We start from the raw sequence: 24,718 nt of genomic DNA, 5'->3' as shown, positions 1-24,718 counted from the left end.
GGCACAGTTTCTAAGTAAGATGCATGAAGCAGAAATATGATGAAGTGATATGCACTGAACATACAGATAGCCTGCCATAAACCTATCACACAATTTAGAAGTTCTTATCTGTGAAGCAATAAAAGTCTTAAGAGTTGTAGTAAGCAGACCTGTTCTTTTGAAATCTAGGCCAAAGTTTACAAAAGGAAAAAAAAAATACAACCTTCAAAATATAAAACTGCTTAGCCAAACCTGGAAGAGCTCATCATTTTTTGCTTTTTTGAGGTAAGGTTTCACTCCTAGCCCAGGCTGACCTAAAATTCACTGTGCAGTCTCAGGGTGGTCTTGAACTCACAGTGATACTGTTATCTCTGCCTCCCAAGTCTGGGATTAAAGGCTAGCCCATTATTTTTATCCTGTAGAAAATTCTTTTAACTAGATGCAATAACCTAAACATCTGAATAAATTACAGCATTACCCAAGACAGAGTATCAGTTACCGAGAGTAACTTGGGGTGGGGTGGGGGAATCATTGTGAAAGGGAGACCTGGGAATTAGCTCATCATTAAAGGGATATTAATACAAATTAATAATTCAGGTTGGAGAGATAAGAAGGCAGTTCTCATTTATCATTTTGTGCTAACGTCACTCTCTACTTGTTCTTTTGACTTAAGGAAACAACATCAAAGCCAGGGCTTAATATAAAGTTCGAAAATGGAAAGATATTACTTAGAGTTTCAATTTCATGGTAGGAGTATCATGTAGGGCTGAGTACCTAAAAAATTCAGAATCTACCCCCACCCCCACCGCATCATATTCCAGGACTAGCGAATCTGAGACTCCACACAAGAGCCCAAGAGTCAATATTTTGAAGTCTTCTCCCATCTTGAGTGACTCCTGTCCACTTGAAAGCATGACAGCCACTGTATGCCACGCTTTTGCCTGTGAGATGAATTGTCAAACAATTGGCTTCCACAGCAGTTTTCTTCTGTTCACATTTGTATGTCATATAGCAATTGTAGATTTCCCATTTTTTTGCTGTGAAACTGCTCACACATGGCTTTTTTTCTTATAATAAAAATGCTTTTGCCTTTTTCATATTTAAAAAAAGACATTACTGACTTTTGATATAATTAGGGTGATGCAAGTCTCACTTACCTTCACATCTTTATGCAAATCCAGGAAGTCTAGAATATATACAGTGGAAACGTTCAGGAAGACAATAACGTGGGTTCTCTTGTTTCCAAGGGTGTTAGAACCGGTGAGGAGACTCCTGAGGTGCACAGCGGACGGGCTGTGGTGAAGAGACGCCACCAGTGTTTAAGCCAGTGGCCCCCTGATTATCTCTAAAGAGAACAGAGAAACAAAGAGTTGGTCACCTGTAATCTGTAATCATCAGAATCTGCTAAGGCGAAGGTTGTTTTCAGTAAACTAGCAGTGTTACTAAATTTAAATTTGGCCTGGGCCTCCTGCTCCTCAATTTAGCACAGCTGTCATTTAAAATTTCATGCCATTGTGAAGTCAGAGTTGCATGAGGCTGCTGCAGCGGGGAATTCTGGGTGCTAGCTTGCTTTCTAAATCAAGGTAGATGAGGTCTCTTGGAGATTTATCTTTACATGAAAATGTACAATGCCTCAAAAAAGATAAAAAATGGGATATTTTTACTAAGTCTCCATGGAATCATCCAGTAGTTTTGCTACACTTTCTTTCCCGTGGAGAAAAGCTTAGAAGCATAATTAGGCACACACAAGTCTAAGATCCTTCCTAGTCAATATGTGTTCCTGACATAGGGAAGCCAAGATGCATCTTTGCTGAGTAAGTTAAGTAGAATTTTTGACAGTTGTTACTAGAAAGGAAACCAAACATTTACTTTTTAAATCGATAACCAAGCATACATACATTTTCCTGAAGATTAGGGGCAGCAGACAGTACAGGTAAGTTCCAAGTTAGACAGGACATGACAAGAGCATATGGCACATAAAGCACAAAAGACCCACCGCGTGTAGCAAGAGCTCCTATGGACCAACCTACTGCTGGCCACTCAAAAGTCTGTCGACAACTCTCTTCTTCCCTATGTCTCACAAATAGATATGAAGGATCATGTCACCCTATCCTAGGCCAAAAGAAAGGATAGTATACTGGATAAGAAAAAACAGATTTTTGCCGTATTTATGGAAATACCCTTTCTTTCCTCTCTACCATACACCCGTTTGCCGTGAAGTGGGATATGGTACTTGGAGGTAGATCTGTCATCTTGTCACCATCAGGTAAAATCCAAATGAAAATTCACTGTTACTGGTGAGCAGCTGAACCAGCCTCGTAACTGGCATTCTATCTGCACAAGCCACTGGTGTTCTACCCCTTGATAAGAGAAGCTTTGGTCTTCGACAAATGGTCACCACACTGCTAGGAAGCGCCAGTGCGATGACTGTCATGAAGTCCAGAATGCGATGTGCACAAAGGAAGGTTCTCATTGGTGGAGTCAAAGGCAGCGCTTGCCTTCCTTTCAACTCCTAGGAAGATGGTACATGTGTGCAATAACAAGACACAGGTTAATGGCGACTGTTTAGAACAAAAGAGAATGAAAGCCTAGCCAAAGGCTAGGTGTGGGGGAAGAGGGTCTGATATTGAGGATAATAAGAGGTCGGATATCACCTTTCTTCAGAGCGAAAACTATCACATTATTCAGCATCTTAGCGGACGAGATCTTTTACACTCTCGTGGCGAGGCTTTTGAATTGAAATACATCCACATCTGTTGCTTCACTGCCTCCCTTCCATCAGTCTGTCTTCCTCAGCGCAAGCCCAGGCTTTCCCTCCTTCCTTTCCTTACATAACAGCAGCGTATCTATATTGTCTTACCATGTAACACGGTAAAATGCTGATTTCACTGGCTCCTTCTGCTTAAAGCACAAGAGTTTCATTTAGTTTACTGGATTAAGTTCAATGTTCTTCTAGATTTCCAAGCCCTAACCCCTTTCTAATTAACCAAGATGGTTTTGTAGGAGGACTGAATCCCATCCCAGAGGTGTAACTAACAGGCTGAAGCTAGTTAGTGTATGTCAGTCTGTCCGCAAGAGGAGTGAACGCATCACTTTAATAGGTTAATAGGTGATCTGTTCTGTTTTTTTTTTTTTTTTCTTCACTATGTAGTCTCAGGGTGGCCTTGAACTCACAGCGATCCTCTTACCTCTGCCTCCCGAGTGCTGGGATTAAAGGCGTGCACCACCACACCCGGCTTATTCTTTTTTTTTTTTTTTTGTCACCCGTAAAAACAGCAAATGCTTTGTTTCTTGCTGAGCATGTAAACAGGGACTATGAGGTGTTTGGCTTTGCTGATACTGAAATAGGGGAAATAAAGTAATATCTTGTCAAAAACTGGAAATGTTTCTGATCATAATTTTACACATTTCCTACAGAGCTTTTTGTGAGGAACTGTTGTATGTATGAAGAGCATCTAAATAACCTTGAGTTAGATGTACAAATTTTCTTGTTTTCTATTGCCATTGTCATATTTTCAAATGTGATATGACAAATAGTTTAAAAGTAGAAGTGAGGGCTGGAGAGATGGCTTGGCAGTTAAGGTGCTTACCTGTGAAGCCTAATAACTGATGTTCAAATCTCCAGGTCTGACATAAGCCAGACATACAGTGATATAAGTGTGCAATATCACACATGTGCACAAGGGGGTGCATGCCTCTGCAGTTTGTTTGCAGTGGCTGAACGTCCTAGGGCACCCATTCTCTCTCCCTCTCTCTCTGCCTCTTTCTCTCTTTCTCAAAATAAATGTTTAAAAAGTAGAAGTAAAATTCAATGCTTTTGATAACTAATAGCTGAAGTGTTACTGAATAGAATTGAAAGGATTGAAACATTGTTCCCCTAGATACAAATGCATCATTAGAATCAAAGAAACTGGGAATTCAAAAACTGAGACTCAAACACAAATCTTCTGCGCTATCCTATTTTACCTACAGACCTCACTCAAAATAAGGGATCAGGCTAACATGAGACTCTGCACTGGAAGCCTACAATCAGTGGATCAGCTGGCTGGGAGGATGCATGCTAAACTGGACCAACTCCTTCTGACTTGGCTGTAGAATGTTCTCCAAACAGGAGAATCATAGACAAAAGAGAAGAAGAATATGCAAAACCTTGGAATGGAAGAGTTGACAATAGAAAATCCCGAACAAGCTTAAACCCCCAGTCCTGAAAAAATATGGAAGCTTGCCTAAGGCAAACTTATTCAAAATGTAATTGCACTTGGGTTCCTACAGATTGCTCAGTTATAAATACTTCCTAATTCTTTCAGAGTATGGACTCTGTTGAGGAGAAAAAAGAAAAGAAGCAAGGAAAAAAGTAAGGAAGGAAGAGTTGGAAAAAAAAGGAGGAGGAAGGAGAGAAGAAAGAAGGGGGGCAAAAGAGACACTTCATGAAATGCATTTAAAAATGATTGCAAATAGTTCTCTTTATAAAAAAACAGATAGCAGTCTATTTTATACTTTTCCCCTAGAGAAAAAATATTTTAGGAAATTAGTGAATTATGATTTAATCATCATCTTTTTTTTAAAGAAAAAAACAAGAAAATTTCACCAAGTTGCTAGTCAATGTTCCCTGTAGTCTAGACCTCAAAGAGCTGGTTCCACATTGTTTATTTCACTCTTCTTCATATATCTTTGTTGATATATGAATCATTTTCCCCAGGTTGATGTGAACATGTGTCTATGCTAGGTGTTCAGGAAAGCTGCCTCTCCTGTCTCCCATACAGGTATGCCAGGACCAGATATTCCTCATCTACTATTAAGAAAACTAATTAAGCTTTCCTACCCCATGGCTTCAATGAGAAATGAGACCTCCTTTCATCTGCCATCTATGGCCCTGGGTAGGGAGGTAGAATTCCAAATCTCCCCTCCAGGAGGGAGCTTCTTGCAGGCACTGCACTTGTAAACTTTTAAATTTTGTTTATTTATTCATTTATTTACACATATGCACACATGTGTGTGTGCGTGTGTGTTTGTGAAGGAGTGGTCCAGGACTCTTGTTGCTGCAAACTAATGGCTGGGGAATTGAATTCCAAGCTGGTAGGCTTTGCAAACAAATTCCTGGGTTTATCCCTTTATATTGAAAATTGATACATGTTCCATAATTATAGTATGAACCTTTGGTATTTCTTTAAAAATGTGTACTTTTGTTTAGAATGTGAGGTTTCACATTTATGTATACTTTATATTGTGTTTATCAAGACCAAATAAAAACTTAAAAAATTTTTTTGGCTACCACTAGCTTAAAGATGTTGAAAATCCTATGAAAACTTTCACTAATACAAAAGTAAAGTTCCTCTTTAGAATTTTGAAAACTTCCCAAGGAGAGAAGAAACACAATATTTTGATGTGAGGAGTACGCAAGACAACTATACAACCATGCGTATTCCTAGATGATCTGCCTTCTGACATCTTTCTCATTTAGTAAGGGGCAAGGAGCTTGCCCAGTGCTCTGCTAAGGAGATATGAAAATAAGGCCATTCCAAAGACATGGGATGGGCCTTCGCTAGAGAAGCTAAAGTTGTTTCATAGCAGGGTGGAAATGGCTAGCAAATACCTTTCACCTCTGAGCCATCCGCCCAGCCCCAGTTCTGTTTCCTTTTGCAGAGAAACCATCTCTCTCAAAAAAAATTTCTTACACAGAACCCACGTGAGACATGGTTAGATGTCACAGACTTTGCAAACGGAAAAGAAAAACAAAATCAGGTCATGTGTTCTTGTCAGGGTCTTGTTAAACACAGATGGGGCCGGGTGGGAAAGAAGACCAGACCCCACTTGCCTGGAAACCCAAAGGCCTTGGGTCCTACCCAAGCCTCTGTGGCTTCTGGCGTTCAGGCTGTGTCATGTGGAACAGAGATTTCCTCCGTGCCCAAAAAATTGATAACAAGTAATAATCTTTTTTGTTCTTCAGGAACAGCTGGAGCCACTTACTCGCTTTGGTGTCCCTGTCATGTCATGTTCCTTCATGGTGTACTAACTCCACTCCTTCCTGGGACCTGAAGCCTATCTGTCTGGCTTCCAGTCCCACAAAAAAACTGTCTCAATAAAGCTTTAACTTTTTCTTTTCTTTTTTTTTTTGGGTAGGGTCTCACTGTAGCCCAGGCTGACCCTGGAATTCACTCTGTAGTCTCAGGGTGGCCTCGAACTCACAGTGATCCTCCTACCTCTGCCTCCCAAGTGCTGGGATTAAAGGCGTGCGCCACCACTCCCGGCAAGCTTTAACTTTAAAATTACCTTAGCGCTTCTCTTGGACCAGCCTATTCTCCCTCTGTAGCATCTGTCAGACCCTACATCCTCCTGATGTCTGCTCAGACATCTCAAGTCACCTTGTCTGGACAGTGCATCCCCCACAACCACCCATGCCTATGCATCATAGCTGGCAAGACGGAATGAAGTGCCCAGGGAAGAGATTTAAGAACTGTTGATGTCTTAGAAACAACATAGCCCTCATTCGTGAACTGACCTTGAAGTTCAGGAGCCTTAACCCCTAATGCGTCTGCCTAGTTTGAAATTACCTCCTTGTGTTAAACTCTCAGGGCAATAATATGAAAAGGGGGTACCCAAGGCTATGGCAGATTCCACAGGGATAGAACAATCACGGTGATGGAGGAATCTTCTGGTCTGCTTCTGCTACAGCTCTCTGTGCCTTAGGTGCTCTTTCTGCTCTGCTGTGGAGGGGGTGGTAGATCTGCACTGCACATAAGAGGCTGTGGAGAGCTCAGTGCTGAGTGAGACATCTCTATCATGTCCTCCAAGGTTCAGGGAATGCTGTGGAAGTGGAGGTACAAAGAATGTAAGAGCCACAGGTTGGCAAGGGATACTTTGGGACTGTATTCTTTAGACATGAACTGATGGATACATTCATGACCCCAGAGTAGATGTTACCTTCGTAAGACTGGCACCATACTGAGCCCCTCAACATTTTGACATAGAGGATGGAGGAGGACCAAATGAATGAGGTATCAAAATAGAAGAAGGACTGTGTGTACAGAGGTGGGCTCTTAGTGGAATATGGGTGAGGGAGAGGTAAGAGGGGGAAATCAATCAAATTAAAGCATGTTCCTGTATTGAAATTCTCAATTAAAATGAGCATTACAGTAACTGCCGTTCAAGCATGTGTACGCTTTTTTTGTGCTATAGAGATACAAGCCACATGACTCATTGAAGGTAGCATCTTCCACTTCATACAGTCATGTGGCTCAACTGTCCATCCAGATAAATAAGTCCTCATTGAAAACATATAATGAGTTTAAAAAATATGAATGCCATGTTTCTATCCATAATTTATAGGATCTTCTCACACTGATGAAATTTTTCTGATTTGCTTATCTCTTGTTCTCAATGACTTCAAAGTATGTTTTTGCATTGGCTTTGGATGAGTAACAGTTGAATCTTCTCGTCTTTTTGCACATGGTCTTCTGAGTTCAGAGGCTCTACTCTCTGCATTCTCTGCCATCATAGGATGCCTGGCTTGCTACGGATGCTCAGTGCATGGTGATGATTACTACACGATATTTTGCATGAGTGAAAAAGGGAAAAAAAAAATGTTTCTAGCCTTTATCTGCTATTGTTTTCATTATTTCTGGCACTGGCAAGACAGGAGATTTGCAATGAGCAATAAGCATGAAGCATTAGATATGCTTTTCCATCTCTCCAGAAGATAAACATATGCTGTGTAACAATTGGCATTGCAATTTTATGCTGAATAGAAATATTTTAGACTTTGATGGGCACAACAGACACAGAGGGTAAGGGGGAGAAAAGATGACAATAAGAACAGGAAAATGTCTAACTGTCTCCGTCTTTGAGAATGCTGCTCGGGACCCATGCTACGTGAATGTGAACTAGACATATGTGATGATTTTAAAATGGGCTTACACATAAAATGGCCTCATGCATCTACTTATTTCACATCAAATCCAAGTTATATAAGTGACATATATGTTTCAAATGCCTTCCCCATCAACTGAATTGGTGGAAGATTAAAGAAAGTAGAAAATTCATGTGTAAATTTGTAAAGTAATTTATTTGACAGAAAAAATATTTTGAAAATTAAGAGGATGAAGTGATAGCACAATGACTATAGCACTTGCCTCCTAACTCTAAGGACCCAAGTTTAAGCTCTGGTACCCATGTAAAACTCCGGGGCATGGTGGATCGAGTGGAGACAGATGGATCCCTGGGACTCAGTGGCCAGACAATCTAGCCTAATCGGTGAGGTCCAGGCCAGACTCTGTCTCAAAAATAAACTGAATGCCATCATGAAGGTAAAACCTGGTTGCTATCGTTTGGCCTCCATACACATGCCTACCTGTGTCCATGCACAGAGGCTCACACACTTACAAACACATGTGTAAGTACATGCACACATACACATGCCTCAAAGTAAAAATGCCTAGTTTTTCTGATGATTATTATCAAGGGAAAGTTCAAATAGGGCAAAGTGAAACAAAATATAAGTGATGAGTTGTTACAGTAATAGTTCTGAATAAAAATAAAAATAAACAAGAATATCTGCGTAGAGCCAGGCATAGTGGCACATGCCTTTAATCTCAGTACTTGGGTGGCAAAAGTAGGAGGATTGCCATAAGTTTGAGGCCACCCTCAGATGACATAGTGAATTCTAGATCAGCCTCAGCTAGAGCAAGACCCTACCTTAACAAAAAGCTGCATAATGAGGGCTCTATATTTAAGTCTCTCCTTTGGTCTGACATAAATCATCCCTTCCAGGAGGCGTTTTGTTTTGCCAATTGTTATAAAAAGAATTTGGACTGAATTAGAGGGTTTTATACCTTGCACTTCAGAATATATCTGATTTTGGAGAAAAATAAAAAGACAAACATTAATACCCAAGTCCCATTCTTAAAGATTTTGGTGCCATCTATCTGGGGTGGATTTAAAGATTTAACCTAGGTAGAAATTCATCAAACAGTTCTGGAATTCTAAATAAAGTCATGTTTTATTCATGTACCCACATACCCCCAAACCCACAGACACACAAACCTATTTGTTCACAAATCTTAGATCCTTAGTCTAAGGTTTTCTATGTAAGTGTATTAGCTACCACGTTGTTACTAGAACAAAACACCTAACAATAAGTTTAAGAGAGGAAGGGTTTTCATTTTACACTTCCAGGTTACGGTTCACCACAGCAGGGAAGCTTAAAGCAACTGGCCCCATTCAATCCACACAGGAAACACAGCAGGAGGATGAATGCTGCTGCTCAGCTGTCTTCCTCCTTTTCATACAGTCCAGGAACCTAGTCCATGGGATGGTGCCATCCACTATTAGATTAGGTCCTCTCAATTCAATTTATCTAATCTAGAAAATCACTCCCAGATAGGACCAGACATTTGTTTCCATGGTGGTTTGAAAAACCCCATCCAGCTGACAACCAGAGTGTAACCATCACAAGTGAGACCTACATTTTCAGCTAATGCATCAGAAGCCTGGCGCCCTGCATGCACATCAGTGAAGGCAGACAGGAAAGATGAAATTGTCACAGGTGAGTTTTCAGCAATGAACATCAAACTTGGGAGTGCTTTGCTTCCTTGAACAACCTTTATTTAGGAAGGATTTACATTCTCAAAGTGTTAGAAATCCTTGATCTGGGTTAGGCTATCATTCACTGTTGTTAACCAGATGGGCTGAAACAGGTCTGTTGCTGTGCAGGTCTTTTGAGTGATCGGTGTATTAGGATCAAACCTCTATATTTCTTTGCTATTCTCTGTTCAGCCCACAATTCAATGACTGAAGGTGGGGTTCAAAACTAGGATGTGACAACTGTATTTTCTCTGATCACCATTCTGTAGTTTAGCCTTGTTTGGTTTTGAAGCCCAGTACCTATGCAGAAATAACTTTGCATAGGTAAAGTGCCCTTAGTTGTATCTGAAAGGTTGCCTAATTCACCTCTCTACCCACCCCCCCGTGTGTGTGTGTGTATGTGTGTGTGTGTGTGTGTGTGTGTGTGTGTGTGTGTGTGTGTGTTATGGGGGTGGTGTTGAATGTATGCCCATCCACACAGAACCTTGGGGTGTTGGTCCTCCTGTTCCACCTTGTTTGAGATAGGGTCTCTTTTGTTGTTGTCTTATCACTGGAACAGCCAGACTAGTTGGCCTGTAAGCTCTGGGATTCTCTTGACTCCACCTCCCATTGCTATAGATGAGTAGAGATTACACATGCATGCCACTTTGAGGCAAGCTTTACATGGGTGCTGGGGATGTGGACTCTGGTTGGTAGGCTTGTGGGCAAATGCCTTTAATACTGATCTTCCCAGCCCCAAATGTTACTTTGTTTTGGAAGGAACTTCATATTCACAAATAGGTAAATTTGTAACCACTGACATTTATTTGCTTAGACGGCATCTGTTCATCTAGCCAATAAACATTTATTGTGTTATTGGCCTCCTTTTTCAAAACCATCCTGATATAAAATTCATTTGAAAATTATCTGTTCCTAAACTTCAGCTTAACTTGTCTTGTCAGTTCTGAAGCTTGCTTCCACAAATGAATGTGTGTGTGCATGTGCATGCACACACGTGTATGCATATACTAGCCATTCTCATATTTTACTAAGTGACTTTAACTGTTATTCAATGAAGCACTCCTTTGTCACAGAGCCATTCTCTGTCCTTGAGTTAATGATGATGTTTCTGGTGCCAGAGTTCCACTTGTATCAGGTTAATCAAAGTCACCTCTAAGCTTCCTGATCCCAGAAAGAAGGGTGACTCTCATCTTATGTTGTTGCCTACCCCAAGCTTAGTCAATTGCCTTTCTTTCATTTATGAAATATTATTTTATTAGTTTTACTAGTGTTGTATAATTTCCAACATATTTTTCATCCCCACCTGAAAATATCTCAATGAAACGAAATGACCATAATATTTCAATATTAAAAACCAGAATGTCTGATGCAGGGTGTGGGGAGGGAATATATTTGACACCCACTAGAAGCTAAAAATGTTACTGGGATGGAGTAACCTGAAGTGATCCTGTGTTGCTAAACACAAGATCAGTGTTGTGTCCTAGTGTAATTTCCTCTCAAAAAACCTTCAGCAAATGCACAAATACATTTCTGTAATTTAAAATGTAAGAAAGCCCACCATGTAATCTGGACTCTTCTCTATATAATTATAGTCATTTTCTAAAGTGTCTAGTATGAAAACACAGAGCCGCTCTGTAGTTCTCAGTAATTTCTCATGGAAGCAGCACCTTAGAGCTCAACAGGCATTACGATGCCCCTGCACTCCACCAACCCCAAGCTGCTGAAGCTATTGGCTCTTGAGGCAAGGACTGGTTACCACAGAGTGTCCTGGGTGCTTACATTCACAGAGACTGCCAATCCAAGCGCATGCTTCCTAAGGGACAATGGATCTTGAGAGCTTTCCCCTAAGGTAGTTCTGGTATCAATGGGCCAAACAAACACTCACTCACTGCTGTAAAGGCAGGCAGTAGTAGAGGGTTTAACACAAGACAGAAATCATCTGTGACTCCCTGCTTTTTTTTTTTTTTTTTATTTGAGAGCGACAGACACAGAGAGAAAGACAGATAGAGGGAGAGAGAGAGAATGGGCGCGCCAGGGCTTCCAGCCTCTGCAAATGAACTCCAGACGCGTGCGCCCCCTTGTGCATCTGGCTAACGTGGGACCTGGGGAACTGAGCCTCGAACCGAGGTCCTGAGGCTTCACAGGCAAGCGCTTAACCGCTAAGCCATCTCTCTAGCCCTGACTCCCTGCTTTTAAAATCAATGTCTTGATATGATATGTCTACATATTTCAAGAAACATCAGAATTTTTCTTTCTTTTTTTTTACAAAAAGTACCTTATCTCCCCATTCTTAGCAGGACTCTTAATCTGCAACTTCAATACATAATTTTTGCTTTGTAAAAACTACCTTCTTTGGTAAATCTTGCTTGGATAGTTCAGTGTAGAAAAGTCAAACCATTCTTTGGGGCAGTTTTTAGTTTAATCCGGTTAAGAATAGATAAACCTGCTAATGTTTCCCTTTTCCCTATCTTCTCTCTCTTTGTTATTCCTTGTTCGACTTCTGAAGCAATGTCCTCCCTTTTATCTGCATTTATTATGCATTCTTTCAACAACCGCCCACTTTTTTAAAAGGAGCAGATTGGCACCAAGAAAAACAACTTTGCCATTCAACTTTTTTATTATGAAAAGTTAGGTTCTTATCAGGTAAAGTCATACTGTGGAAATTCATCTGCCTGGTAATAAGGTCTCAGGTAATATCCTCTCCTATATTGCTTTTGCTGCAACATGTATCTTTGTTGGCATACTTAGGAGCTCAGTGAAGGCTTTCTATAAGAGCTGCTCAAAAGGCATGCTGAAATGTCTCCAGCCAAATCATACCAGGAGATTGAGAACTTTGATAAGTTCTATGTGGGTATGGGTAACAGACAGCTATTGGAATAAAGAGAGGAGTTGCTGTAAGCTGCATGATAAGATTCAAGAGAAGGAGACATAAACACTTCCAAAAAACAGTCTGTTAAAAATGTGAACTTCACCGGATATGGTGGCTCATGTCTTTAAACCCAGCACTTGGGAAGCAGAGGTAGGAGGATCGTTGTTGAGTTTGAGGTCACCCTGAGGCTACATAGTAAATTCCAGGACAGCCTGGCTTAGAGTGAGATCCTACCTTCAAAAACACAAAACAAAACAAAACAAAAAATAAAGTGAGATTCTCAAAAAGACATGCCATGACTATGCTGTTTAAATCAATTCTCCTTTCCCATTCTCTCTTCAGCCATCCTTTTTGGTTCTATCATGGCAGAAGTAATAATGGCTTATTGCTTTGGGATGTTTTGTCTCCTTATCAATTTGCTTCATGATCTATAAAGGCAAGTATCTTTGCTTTTTTATTTGTGCATGTGTGTATGTGTTTTGTGCATGGGCAATGTTTGTGATTAGGAGTGCCAGGAACTTTTGCTGCTGCAAATGGCCACCATACCCTTGCATCACCTTTTGCATCTGGATTACATGGGAAGGTTAGGAATTGAACCTAGGTCAGCAGGCTTTGTAAGCAAGGGCTTCTAGTAGCCCAGCTATCTTTCCAGCCTTAAAGGCAAGTATCTCACATCCTCAGCATCTTGTTCAGCATTTATGTTCCAACACACAGTCTATGGTTTTGCTAATGAAATAGCAACTCGCTGCCTGTGGTCATTTAGTATTTGAAATGTGACTTATCTAAAATGAGACTGACTGTTTTAAGACAGTGCAAAAATTTTAGTGATTCAGTGGGATGTATCATATTGAAATGATAATATTTATATTCATTTTATTAAATAAAATATACCAAATTTAGTTTCCCTTGTTTTTTATATCATTTCTAAATGCTGCTGTTAGAATTTTTGAAATGCCAAGTCACTCATAATCTATTTCTATCACAAGGCGCTTATTTAAGGAACAAAGTGTTACATGTTTAAATAACAGTGATTTATTGGGTAGATAATGAATGGATGGATGGAACTTGCATGTATAGCTGACACTACCACAGTGACCAGTATCTAATTTTTGATGGACTGATCCTCAGGAAGAATTCATTATGGTCTCAAGTCTTTACCTCTCCTTTCCCACTGCTATGTGCCAATGGCTCAATGAGGAGGTAATGGGTCCTCCTCTACACCCTTCTCAGGGAGAGCAGGGCTTTGGCCATGTGAATTTTGTGCTCAATGGAACATGAGTGAGCATAACAAGAATGTTTAGACAGTCGGATTTTCTCTAGTCCAGCACTTTTTTTTTTATTGTTTTAAGAACTTGTCCAGGTCAAATGGCTCATCCGAGGAGGAGATGTGCAGAATCAAATTAAGCTCTCTCAGTGGAGCCTGCCTATTCAACCTTCAGTTATCCATCTTTAAAGGACCAAACAAGCTGGGATCAACTGAGTACAGTGACCTACAGATCCCTGATCTCGACGGATGTTGCAGAGATGAGGCTGACAATTATTCAGCCTGTATGTGAATTCTGAACTGATGCAGCAGTAAGGTCTTCGGGACTGAGCTTCCTTCTTCAGTGCATCATTTAACATTGAAAACCCAACAAACACATTTAGCTCCCTTCCCCTGTCCTCTTTGATAGACTATTCTTGTCAATGATGATCACTAGGAGAGTCAGGACAGATGCTCCACCTGGGCAAATTTACCCCAGAAACGGAGCTCCCTGATTACCACAGGGGTTCTTAAGGCCAGTAATAGCAAGGAGGCTAAAATGCTAATGGAAAACGGGCGTTGGTGGTGCACACCCATGACTCTAGTGCTTGGGAGGTGGAGGCAGAAACATCAGTAAAGACTAACTTCTATTACTTAGGAAGCTTGAGGCCAGCCTTGGCTACGTGAGACTTTGTTTCAAAAGAAAAAAAAAAGGAAATGGGACTTAATAATGTGCCAAGATTGATATATTTTTCCAGGGAAATGATGGTTTGTTGTCTCCTTTATAAATGTTTCTGTTGTGGAAAATTTGTTAATACTGGTTACTAATGAGGACTCCAGCTCTGCCTTATTATACTGTTTGTCTTTACTTAAACTTTTTATTTTATTTTACACACACACATATACATATATGTGTGTGTATATATATATATATATATATATATATATATATATATACACATATATATGTATATACACACATATACATATACATATACGTATATGTATACGTATACGTACACGTATACATATACGTATATGTATATGTATATATATACACATAGAGAGAGAGGGGGGGGGAGAGGGCAAGACAGAGAGAGAGAGAACAAACATGCCAGAGTCTGCAGACTCCAGACATTTGCACACTACCTTGTGCATCTGCTTTACTTGGGTTCTGGAGAATCAAGCCTAGTTTCTTAGGGTTCACAGGTAAATGCCTTAACCTCTAAGCCATCTCTCCAGCCTATTACACTGTTTTCTAAAGGAGGAGAATAGCCTAGCTTCTTTTGGGGGTCATCTCATGGTTTGTCTGCAACACACACCTGCTATCTGATTGCTTCCTTGGGATTTTGTGATTAGTGTATAAAGTAGGATGTTAGTTACTTTCTTGTTTTGGGGACAATATACCTTAACCAGAAGCAGCTTATGGAAATAAAACGGTTTAACTGGGCTTACAGTTTCAAGGGGGAAGTTCTATTATGGCTGGGAAAGCATGACATCTGAAGCAGGAAGCGTTACCTCTCATGCCAGCAAGCAGAGAGAACAGCATGTTGTGCCCGACTGCGACATCTTAAGGCCTGACCTCAGTGACACGCTTCCTCCAGAAAAGCTACACGTCCTAAAGGTTCTACAACCTTTCCAAGCTGCTCCACCAGCTGGGGTCCAGTATTCAAATACATGAGACCATGGGAGACATTTTACATTCAAATACCACAGATAATGAGCATGAAAATTTGAACTGTGGCTACAGAAGTAGGAGAATGAGAGCACAATAGTGTTTGTTCACAGAAGAAGGAAAGCTCTGGCCAGGGATGAAAGACTGTAGAAACAATTCATGTTTCCAGTTCAGTTTCAAGTGCGTGAGTAGCATGATAAAATCTTATGCCCTCCCAACTGTGTCTTCCAGGGTGTGAATTATCCCTGTGTCTAGCTGTTTATGCTACACACCCATTGTATACCCAGTCATTAGACAGAATGCATAGAATCACGGGCCTATGTGCCAGTGAACCTTAGTGAACTTTAGTTTACTTAGTCATGACAATGCTGTACAAAAGTAGGTGGCAGCAAGACTTACAACATGGAAAGACATGCTAACTCTTAGAACATGCAATCGCAAGCACCATGGGGCAACAGGGAGAAACAGTCCACTTGGCATTCAGAACTAGCTGTGGTTTCAGGCATCCACTGGGAACCAGAACCATGGAGTGCATCATGCACCAGAGATAAAAGGGCCATGCCACAGCTACAAAAGGGCTCATCTGACCGGGTCATTGCATGCATAGTGGAGAAAACACAGGCCCTCCAAGACCATTCATGACTCACTGGAAGATCACTTATTATCCATTATTATCTTGTGTTTATTTCAAAGGCAAAACAATGGAGATATACCCATAAGCAAGACCATTTTTATATCAGTTTCACATACCATTTTCAGGTATAGAATGTGAAACCATGTGGTGTTCTTGCATGGAAATTCACTATGGCCTGATAGAATCTTAGTTTCCACTAGCAATACAACCAGTGAATCACAAGATGGCCTCTAGGTTTTAGACAATGTTCTACATAGAAGGCCTGTATAGCAAACACATTGTTAATTACCCACCTATGACTTGCAATTACAACATAAAATTGATAGCTAAAATTTTGTATGCACCACCACCTCGCTTAAGTTTGACCAGAAGGGAGACAAGAAGAAAAGTGGACTAAAATGTATTTCCCCTCTTTTTCTTTGTAATTGAAAAATATACCAAGGTATCATCAGGCTTCTGAACACAAAATGAGGTTTAGATAGATAGGATGGTAATGCGCGCCCTCACCCCACAGCTGTGAGGCAGCAATGGATTAGAAAACCCCACAGTGTTCTTGCCCTGAACCGTGAAGCATGGGTGACGTTGACAGGAAAGTCAGGACTGTCATCAACAATGTCTTGGTAGGCGGCCAGCTCCATAACACAGATTGCCACCCTGGAGCGCCACAGGTGGGAAGAATAGATGACAACGGGACAATCAGGTGGATGTAGTTTGCTGAGCTGATGTGGGGACAGTCACAAACTGGGAGGACAGATACAGTGCGGCAGGGACACTGAAACACAATTTCGCCCCTTGGCAACTGAGGCTTGATGGAGCCCAGTGCCTCTTTAGGCTTTGCATGCAGGCAGTTAGATTAAAAACTGATAAAGCTTTTTGTACTGATCTAGCCTAGAAACTCTTAGTAGCAATGTACTGCAGTGCTTGATATATGTGCTACATTGTATTCTATTAATGAAATGCCATCATATATTTGCGGGAGAATGTTTACCAGCATTCTATTATTTTCACGATTACTGGCAAAGGGAAGCCTGTCATGGCACATGACTCCATGCACTAAATTACCAGGGGAATTCTTGAAAATTGCAGACTGAGCCATGTGAGTTTTATAATTTTTCAATATCTCTGCTTAAGTCACGGTGTCTTGGAGAGGATTGGAAGTGATAATATAGATATGATTTGCAATCCATGGAGTGTTGTATACACACGCAGTGAGCCTGGGGGGGGGCAATCAAGAGGGCTTCAAGGACAGTGCTCAGAGCAAACTTACTACAATCCCTATTCTGCTCATCTCAGCTTTAAAACACATTAGTGTGGCTTGTCTGCCAGTCACTTAAGCTAAGGCAAATAAAAAGTGACTTGAATAATAGGTTAGACAGCCCGTGCACAGCAATGTTCCCATTAACAGAACAAAGGAACAATATCTTCTTTTCCCTTTTCTGTCTTCCTAACAGTCCCAAGAGAGCCATGTTCCTACTTAAAACCAAGTTTTGTCCTGGTGAGACTGTTTGGGTTGTACATAGTTTCTGAGCAGTGGGCCAGGCATCACTCACCATCTGAAGTTGCTGCAAAGAGGTGGGACTGGTTCTGCTATGCCCACATCCTGAGTAGCATCCGAGAGAAAAGTTTGCTTTCTTTTTCCCTAGCCAAATAATCACATTGTTTATATAGATAAAAAAAACCTGGGCTGGAGATATGGCTTATCAGTTAAGCGCTTGCCTGTGAAGCCTAAGAACCCTGGTTCAAGGCTCATTTCCCCAGGACCCACCTTAGCCAGATGCACAAGGAGGCCCTGGTGCACTCATTCTCTCTCTCTCTCTTTCTCCCTATCTGCCTCTTTCTCTGTCTGTTGCTGTCAAATAAATAAATAAATAAAAAATAAAAAAAACAACAACTCAAGATGAAAATATAAATTCACATTTACTCCTCTCCCAAAGTCTGGTTTTATTTACTGTGATAACTGAAGAAAAAGCAGGAAGAAAAAAAAAATTACACAAGCTTTCCTTCTTTCCTAATTTTATTCTGCTTTTAATCAAAGTTCCTACTCCAGGAAAGTCATTTTTGTATGCTTTCTCCTTAATTTTGTTTCCTTTCTTGTCCTGGTGGAATTGGTAATCCACTCAAATGTGGGTGATGATCTCATCTTTTGGATCATCCTTTGTAGTGAGCAAATACCTTTCTGTCCTTACTCGTGTGGCAGTGTTGTGGACCTTTGATATTGCTGAATTAAGCACAAGATCCACAGGGCACTCATCCACTGGCCATCAACCTGAGTGTGTGTGTGTGTGTGTGTGTGTGTTTGTGTTATGCATTCATGCATGCATCTGTTTTATACCTGTCTTGGTGAACTCCTGAAAACATATGTCTTCATGAACAATGAGAGATAAATGTCAAGTACGTAGAAAATAAGTGAATCTGATGTCTGATATGAGTCTCTAGCCAGGGTGATAGGTGGAAATGTGATGGAAGAAATCTCTAGCTTGTAACTTATGAAGATTCCAGATTTGGGGATGTGGTTCTCATGAATGGAAGGGAGCAATCTGCAGGTTCAAAACAAATTTAAGAAACACCTCAGGGCTTGATAGCATTTCTAGTCTTTCAGTTTTGCCCATGCCTTTGAGTCACTGCATCTCAGTTTAGCCTTTCTGTTCTTTGTCTAGTATCAGTTCCCCCTGTTCTGTTTGCTGAGAGATGAACTCCAGATAAGCATGGATAATACTGATCTTATCTATTATCTTTTGCTTATCTATGGATTTCCTTGAGTTAGAGTCTTTCCCTAAACCCAGAGCTACCCTTTGTCCCAAGCTCCAGTGATTCTCTGATCTCCTCTCTCAGGACTGGGGTTACAGGTATGGCCACTTCAAGCTATTTATGTGGGCTGGAAAATCAAATTCAGAGTCAATCAGGCCCTTTCAGGACTTCAAGTCCTCTGTCCCACTGAGCCACCTCTCCAGACTGATTATGTTTTCTGGCTGAATTTAAAAGCCTAAGCTTCTTTGCTTAATAAAGTATAAAACACTCACTCTGGGGCTGGAGAGATGGCTTAGTAGTTAACACGCTTGCCTGCGAAGCCTGGGAACTCATGTTCACATCTCCAGGTCCCATGTAGCCAGATGCACAGTGACACAAGCATGCAATGCTGCACATGCGCACAAGGGGGCGCTCCCATATGGAGTTTTTTCACCGTGGCTGAAGGCCCTGGTATGCCTATTCTCTCTCTCTGTTGAAATTAAAACAAAACAAAACAACATTCACTCTGGGCTCTGCCAGTTACTTATATGTATACATGGTGGCAACGTATTTTGGAACCAGAATCCATAGTAAACAGTGGAACAGAGAAGATCAGCTACTCTTTGTTTCAAGTACAACTTTATGAAGGATTTCTGTGAAAAGGACACATCACTGAGTAAGAAGTAAGAAAAAAACAGCTTACTACAGAAAGTTCTACTAGCTTGTAGTAAAAAAAACTACAGGGGTTTATCAGGTTGTCAGAGAGAAGAGTGCATGGCCAAGAGATTGCTGTCCATCACTTCATTCATCCAACACTGAATGGTTGCAGTGGGGCTGGGAGCCTGTGTCTGTCTGGAGGGATGAGAGCAACATGTGAAATCTATAAGATCTCTTTTTTAGTGGAGTTTACTGTCATGAATACACTAGTAATTTTCAGGACCAAAGCAGATTTTTGGAAATAAGAATTACATTAGAAATAAAACGTTAATAAGGTAGTGATTACTTTCAGTGGTTCCGCTAAGCACGAGTTATGTTTAACATAGTACCATACAAAACAAGCCGCGCTTACAGTATAATATTATCCATTTCAGTCCAATGGTCAAACCTTGAGCTGAAGGCATCACTTATTCCAGCTTGTGTCTATTGTGCCTTTGTTTCTAGTACTTTTGGGGGTTGTGATATACCATCATGGCATCTGTTAAACATTTGGTAGTCCCTGCTAATAAATCTTTCCAGAATCTTGCCTGCTCTAGACCATTTTAACCAGTGGAACACAATACAATTTCCTTGTTTTTCTCCTCCCTAACTTAGGAATTACGTGACATAACTAAAACCATCAGCATGTACATGCTCATTGGCTTGTCTGTGCTTCCTTCATTAACATTCTTTTGACACATAGATACTAATTAAGGATTAATCTCATAGGCATAGGAAAGGAAACCTCTTTCATGTTTTCTATTGCATCAACCTTCCATTACTTGTTCTTTCATTGTATCAAGAAATGCCTTTTACTGTATTCAGCCATGCATGCTAAGTTACCAGAAATAATTTGTGTGAATGGCAAATGAGGTATGAGACAGCAGTCTTCAGTACTCCTTGAATACATGATTGTCATTCTGTTCCTCGAAGCTCTCCCTGGGCCTGACAGTGGGGCGCTGTGCCAGTCCTCCTTCAGAGATGAAGTGCTTACTCCTGCGGCTGTGGGGCATGCTGGCTGGAGTTGGCTCTGAGGGGTGCCCCTCTCCTAGCACTGCCTGTGGCTGAGGATCTGCTGTGCTGAGGGTGTTCACCCTCTCCAGGATGTTTTTCTGCATCCAATGCTTGGTTCCTATGCAGGGCAGACCCTTACTCAGTTTGGAACAACTTGGATGAGCCATACAGGTCCAGAGCTCCCATGATCACCTGGAGCCTCTGTGAGACAGGGTTACAGGTGACCCTCCCTCTGTCCAGCCTTACTTCCCTCATGACAGGTGAGCCTCCCTCTGTATAGCTTTACTTAATCATTACAGATGAGCCTCCCTCTGTCCAGCCTTACTTCCCTTATTACAGGTGAGCCTCCCTCTGTCCAGCCTTACTTCTGTTATCATAGGTGAGCCTCTCTCTGTCTAGCCCAAGCTTGTTAGCATTATTTGCGGAAATCATTGGTGGATATACTCTGTTAAGAACTGTAATTGTTTACTCGTAACCTCTAAGCTGAGTTCTAAAAGTTTGAGAGGGGCAGAAACTGTACTCTACTGTTAGTTTAGTAACAGAGAATGAGAAATAATGTCTGTGATGTACATATCTATTTACCATGTTTATTACCAGAAAAATATCAGAAGCATGAAAACAGGGACCATGAAATTGAAGTTTCATACATGCCCAAAGTGTCAATAGATAAATCTATGATATGATTCTGTTCAGTTTACAATGGAAGACACATCATAGAAAGTTCTTGAATTAAAAAGAAGAAATTTGGGCTGAAGAGATGGCTTAGCAGTTAAGGTGCTTGCTTGCAAAGCCAAAGAATCTAGGTTTGATTACCCAGGACCCAGGTAAGGCAGATGCTTAAGGTGGCACATGTTTCTGGAGTTTGTTTGCAGTGGGTGGAGGCCCTGATGTGTTCATTCTCTCTCTCTTGCTCTCTCTCTCTCTCTTTCTTTCTCTCTTATATAAATACATAAAAATAAAATATATATATATACTTAAAAAATCAAAAAGAAGCAATTATAAAAATTAAGGTAGGCAATTTTGGCAGTGCAATAGTATTGTACATGAGAGTGGTTTAAAGTCTATTTCAGTACCAAAGCACTTTCTTTAAAGTAAATCTCCTAAGAAGCCCAATATATCAAGCAGACAAAAGAAGGACTAGTTTAATGTTGGAGGAATGGGCTTGGGAATATAATGGTGCATTCCCCTCAGACCTTGAGATACCTCTAAACAACCTCTACATGCAAAGTACAAAAATCTATTGAAATATTGGAAATTTCTCCACAATAAGCACCAGAGGAAGTTGTGTGTGTATTACATATATAATATGTGTGTGTATATGTATTGGTTGTTGTTGCTGTTTAGAATTTACTTTTTTATTTTCCCCTTTCCCCTTTGCCAAAACACCTTCAAATTCCCAGCATATTGTTTAGCTGGAATTGACTCTCTCTTGTGTCTGGGAGTGGGGTCTGATTGGCTTAAACTGGTGGCATCTCATCTCCAGGTCACACTAATTGGGTCTGGGTTGATTTGCTAGACTTGTATCTGAAAACACATAGCTCAGGAGCTACTGACTGTTATATTTTGACAGTAACTGAAGAGATGAGCAAGGACAGAGCAGGCACTGAGGAAATGGTGGCGAGAACCAAAAACAGTCATCCCAATGGATTCTTTTCACTACTGGATCGCAAGTTCTCTGAAGCCAGCCTCACTATTCTCTTCAACTAACTTTTAATTAGATTTTCTGTTATGAAAGGAAAGCACTGTAACTGACCTCAATTTTATCTTAACACCTGGAAGGCTTCCTAGTACCAGTGTGTATCTTAGTGTCTGTAACCTAGCAGAGGTAAGGGCCCTGAGTTCTAAGAGCATGCCAGGCTGTAGACGGCAGTTCTTATTCCCTTTGTCTGTAGTACAAAAAGAGTTGCTCCGATGTACCACAAAATTATGTCCCTGTGTTCACAGTGAGGACACTGTGTGCCTATGTACAGATTACTGTTCATGCGTTTGCACCTCAGACAAGCGGTGCAGGCTGATGGGCTGATCAGTCTCCGTGAGCTTGGCGCACAGAGTTTTCATTAACAGGGGATTAAGGCAGTTTTGTTCCTTCCTCAGATGAATGTTTGCATGTGAAATCCTGCTGACCCACATAAGAGACGCTGTATGTTGGAGGACTGAATTTGGAATTCATGGGAATGTGTGATATTAACATTGCTTGTTTGACAGTTCCCTGAATGGTCATGATGAAGAAAGAATGGAAGCACCAGATCGTTACAAGAGGAAGTTGTATTATTTAAGAATAATTGGGGGGGGGGGTACCTGGAACTGGTAATCAAAATTTCAGAATGCTTATGGGGCTTGGATCAGAACATGTTTAAAAATGGAAAGGAATGACTTCGCTTGGAAAAAAATATGAGCTATGTATATATGTATAGAGTTGGTCTAATTTAAGGCTGAGCCTATCTGAAGTTTATGTCAGAGCTTCATAAATGTCAGATTTCAGGACAGGATGGGGCAGAAGATCTGACCTTTCTTTGAAGTCTGTGGTCGAGGTTATTCCTCTTATAGACACAATCTGGAGCAGCATTATTCAATGGAAATGCAATGTAAATGAGCCATATGCAACTTTAAATGTCCAATTTAAATGACGTATATTTTAAAAGAAACAGATGAACTTAATTTTAGTAATAGTTTTATTTGGAACTCTACACTAAAAAAATGGAAGCATTACAAAATATTAGTGAGATATTTCTGTATCTTTTTGGTTCTAAGTCTTTAAAATATGAGGTGACAGCAATGTTTAATAGTAATGGTATTATGTATGGGCCAGCAATAGCTGCTTGTTCCTGGGGTTTTGATGACATGGCTTGAGGGAAGCTATGTATAAGTGCTCTCTCAGGTTATAGCTCATATCTATAGAATTATCATCTCTGTTCTCACAAAGGATAAGTTGAATGTGGCCCAACACTGCAGAGGATTGAGGCAGTAACAGGGAAAGAGGAGGCTATGAGCTTGCTAGAACTTGCCTAGACTTGTAGAAAACACCCAGATGTTTATAAGTGACACTTTGCACCTAAGGGAGTAACATAGGTTCAGTTGGTGTTTTAGGCCTTGTAGCCAGTCTGTACACTCACTATGAAGTGAGGTGATATGTCAGCTGCATGTTCTCTAATTCTTCAGTATTCCTTCCTCATCTCAGACAGCAAACCCTCTGCTCACTCCCTCAAGAAAGTAATATGGCAAGTTGAAAAATATAAATTCTCTCTCTGGCTCTTTTGATCCAAAATTGCCTCAGGGTCAGTTAGAGATTAGAAGACGTGCTAGGAAGAGAAGTAGTAGAAAAATATTTTGGGCAGAAGTGTACAGCAAGAAGGATAGTCTTTTATATTTTTAGTTTAGTTTTATTTATTTATTTGAGAACGACAGAGAGAGAGAAAGAGAAAGAGAGAGAATGGGCACACCGGGGCCTCCAGCCACTGCAAATGAACTCCAGATGTGTGTGGGGCCCCCTATGTGCATCTGGCTAACGTGGGTCCTGGGGAATTGAGCCTCGAACCAGGGTCCTTAGGCTTCACAGGCAAGTGCTTAACCGCTAAGCCACCTCTCCAGCCCAAGAAGGATAGTCTTATAAGCACATAAGAGAATAACAAGAGAGGGCAGAGAGTAAAGGGAAGTGAGAAGATAGAGGAGATGAGCTCTGCTATCTGAATGACACAACCTTTCCAAAGAGCCATCTGAAGGCGAGATAAGACTCCAAGAAGAAAATGATTTTGTGCAGCAAGGAGGAAACTGTGGCTTCACAGGCAGCCTAGGAGAGACGGGGGCATCCGAGCACAACCAAGACAGTGCAGAGCTGACCAGCGATGCTGTGTCGCAACTGCAGAGGTCGTGTGGCCGCCAGCGAGGCTGCGGGGTAGGATGCTCACTTGTTGTTGCCCCACCTGAGGACTGGCACTTGAACCTCCCAAGTGAATAGGCTTATATTTCTGGCCATCCCAACAGGTTCCACATAACTTCAAAATAGCAAAGGGTTGTGGAAAATAGTTTGAGCTGTACTAGATTCCTACTTTTGTGAATTAAGATCCACTTCTAGTGCACACTGGAAAGAATAGTGCATGCCAAGTAAGAGGAGAAATCTGAAGACGGGTAGAAACCCTTCCAGAGAGAGGAGATGGTGTCAAGTTCTGCTCAGGGGACAGGACTGGCTGTGCTTGTTGAATGGAAGTAGTGGATTGAGGAAAGAGAGAGGAGTCAGGGAATAGCCCAAACTTTTGACTAGAACCACAGGAAAAAAGTTTGGACTATAACTGTATTTTTGAGTCA

General features: G+C 41.0%; 1 protein-coding gene across 3 annotated transcripts in view; it reads right to left on the bottom strand.

Annotated features, from left to right (window-relative positions):
- Window positions 1–24,718, bottom strand: part of Hs3st5 (heparan sulfate-glucosamine 3-sulfotransferase 5) — a 276,189-nt gene that overhangs the window by 154,086 nt on the left and 97,385 nt on the right. For 2 of the 3 annotated variants that reach the window (XM_004660647.2, XM_045154544.1), the window contains exon 2: window positions 1,137–1,324. The gene's annotated coding sequence lies outside the window, so the exon portion shown is untranslated. Of the gene's footprint in view, window positions 1–1,136; window positions 1,325–18,999; window positions 19,016–24,718 lie in introns of those variants that run through there. The other variant, XM_045154543.1, reaches the window with a different exon arrangement.

This window comes from Jaculus jaculus, chromosome 7, assembly GCF_020740685.1.
Source record: "Jaculus jaculus isolate mJacJac1 chromosome 7, mJacJac1.mat.Y.cur, whole genome shotgun sequence".
Lineage (NCBI taxonomy): Eukaryota > Metazoa > Chordata > Mammalia > Rodentia > Dipodidae > Jaculus > Jaculus jaculus.
The sequence above is the reverse complement of the archived record's forward strand: the minus strand, read 5'-3'. Positions and strand labels throughout refer to the sequence as shown.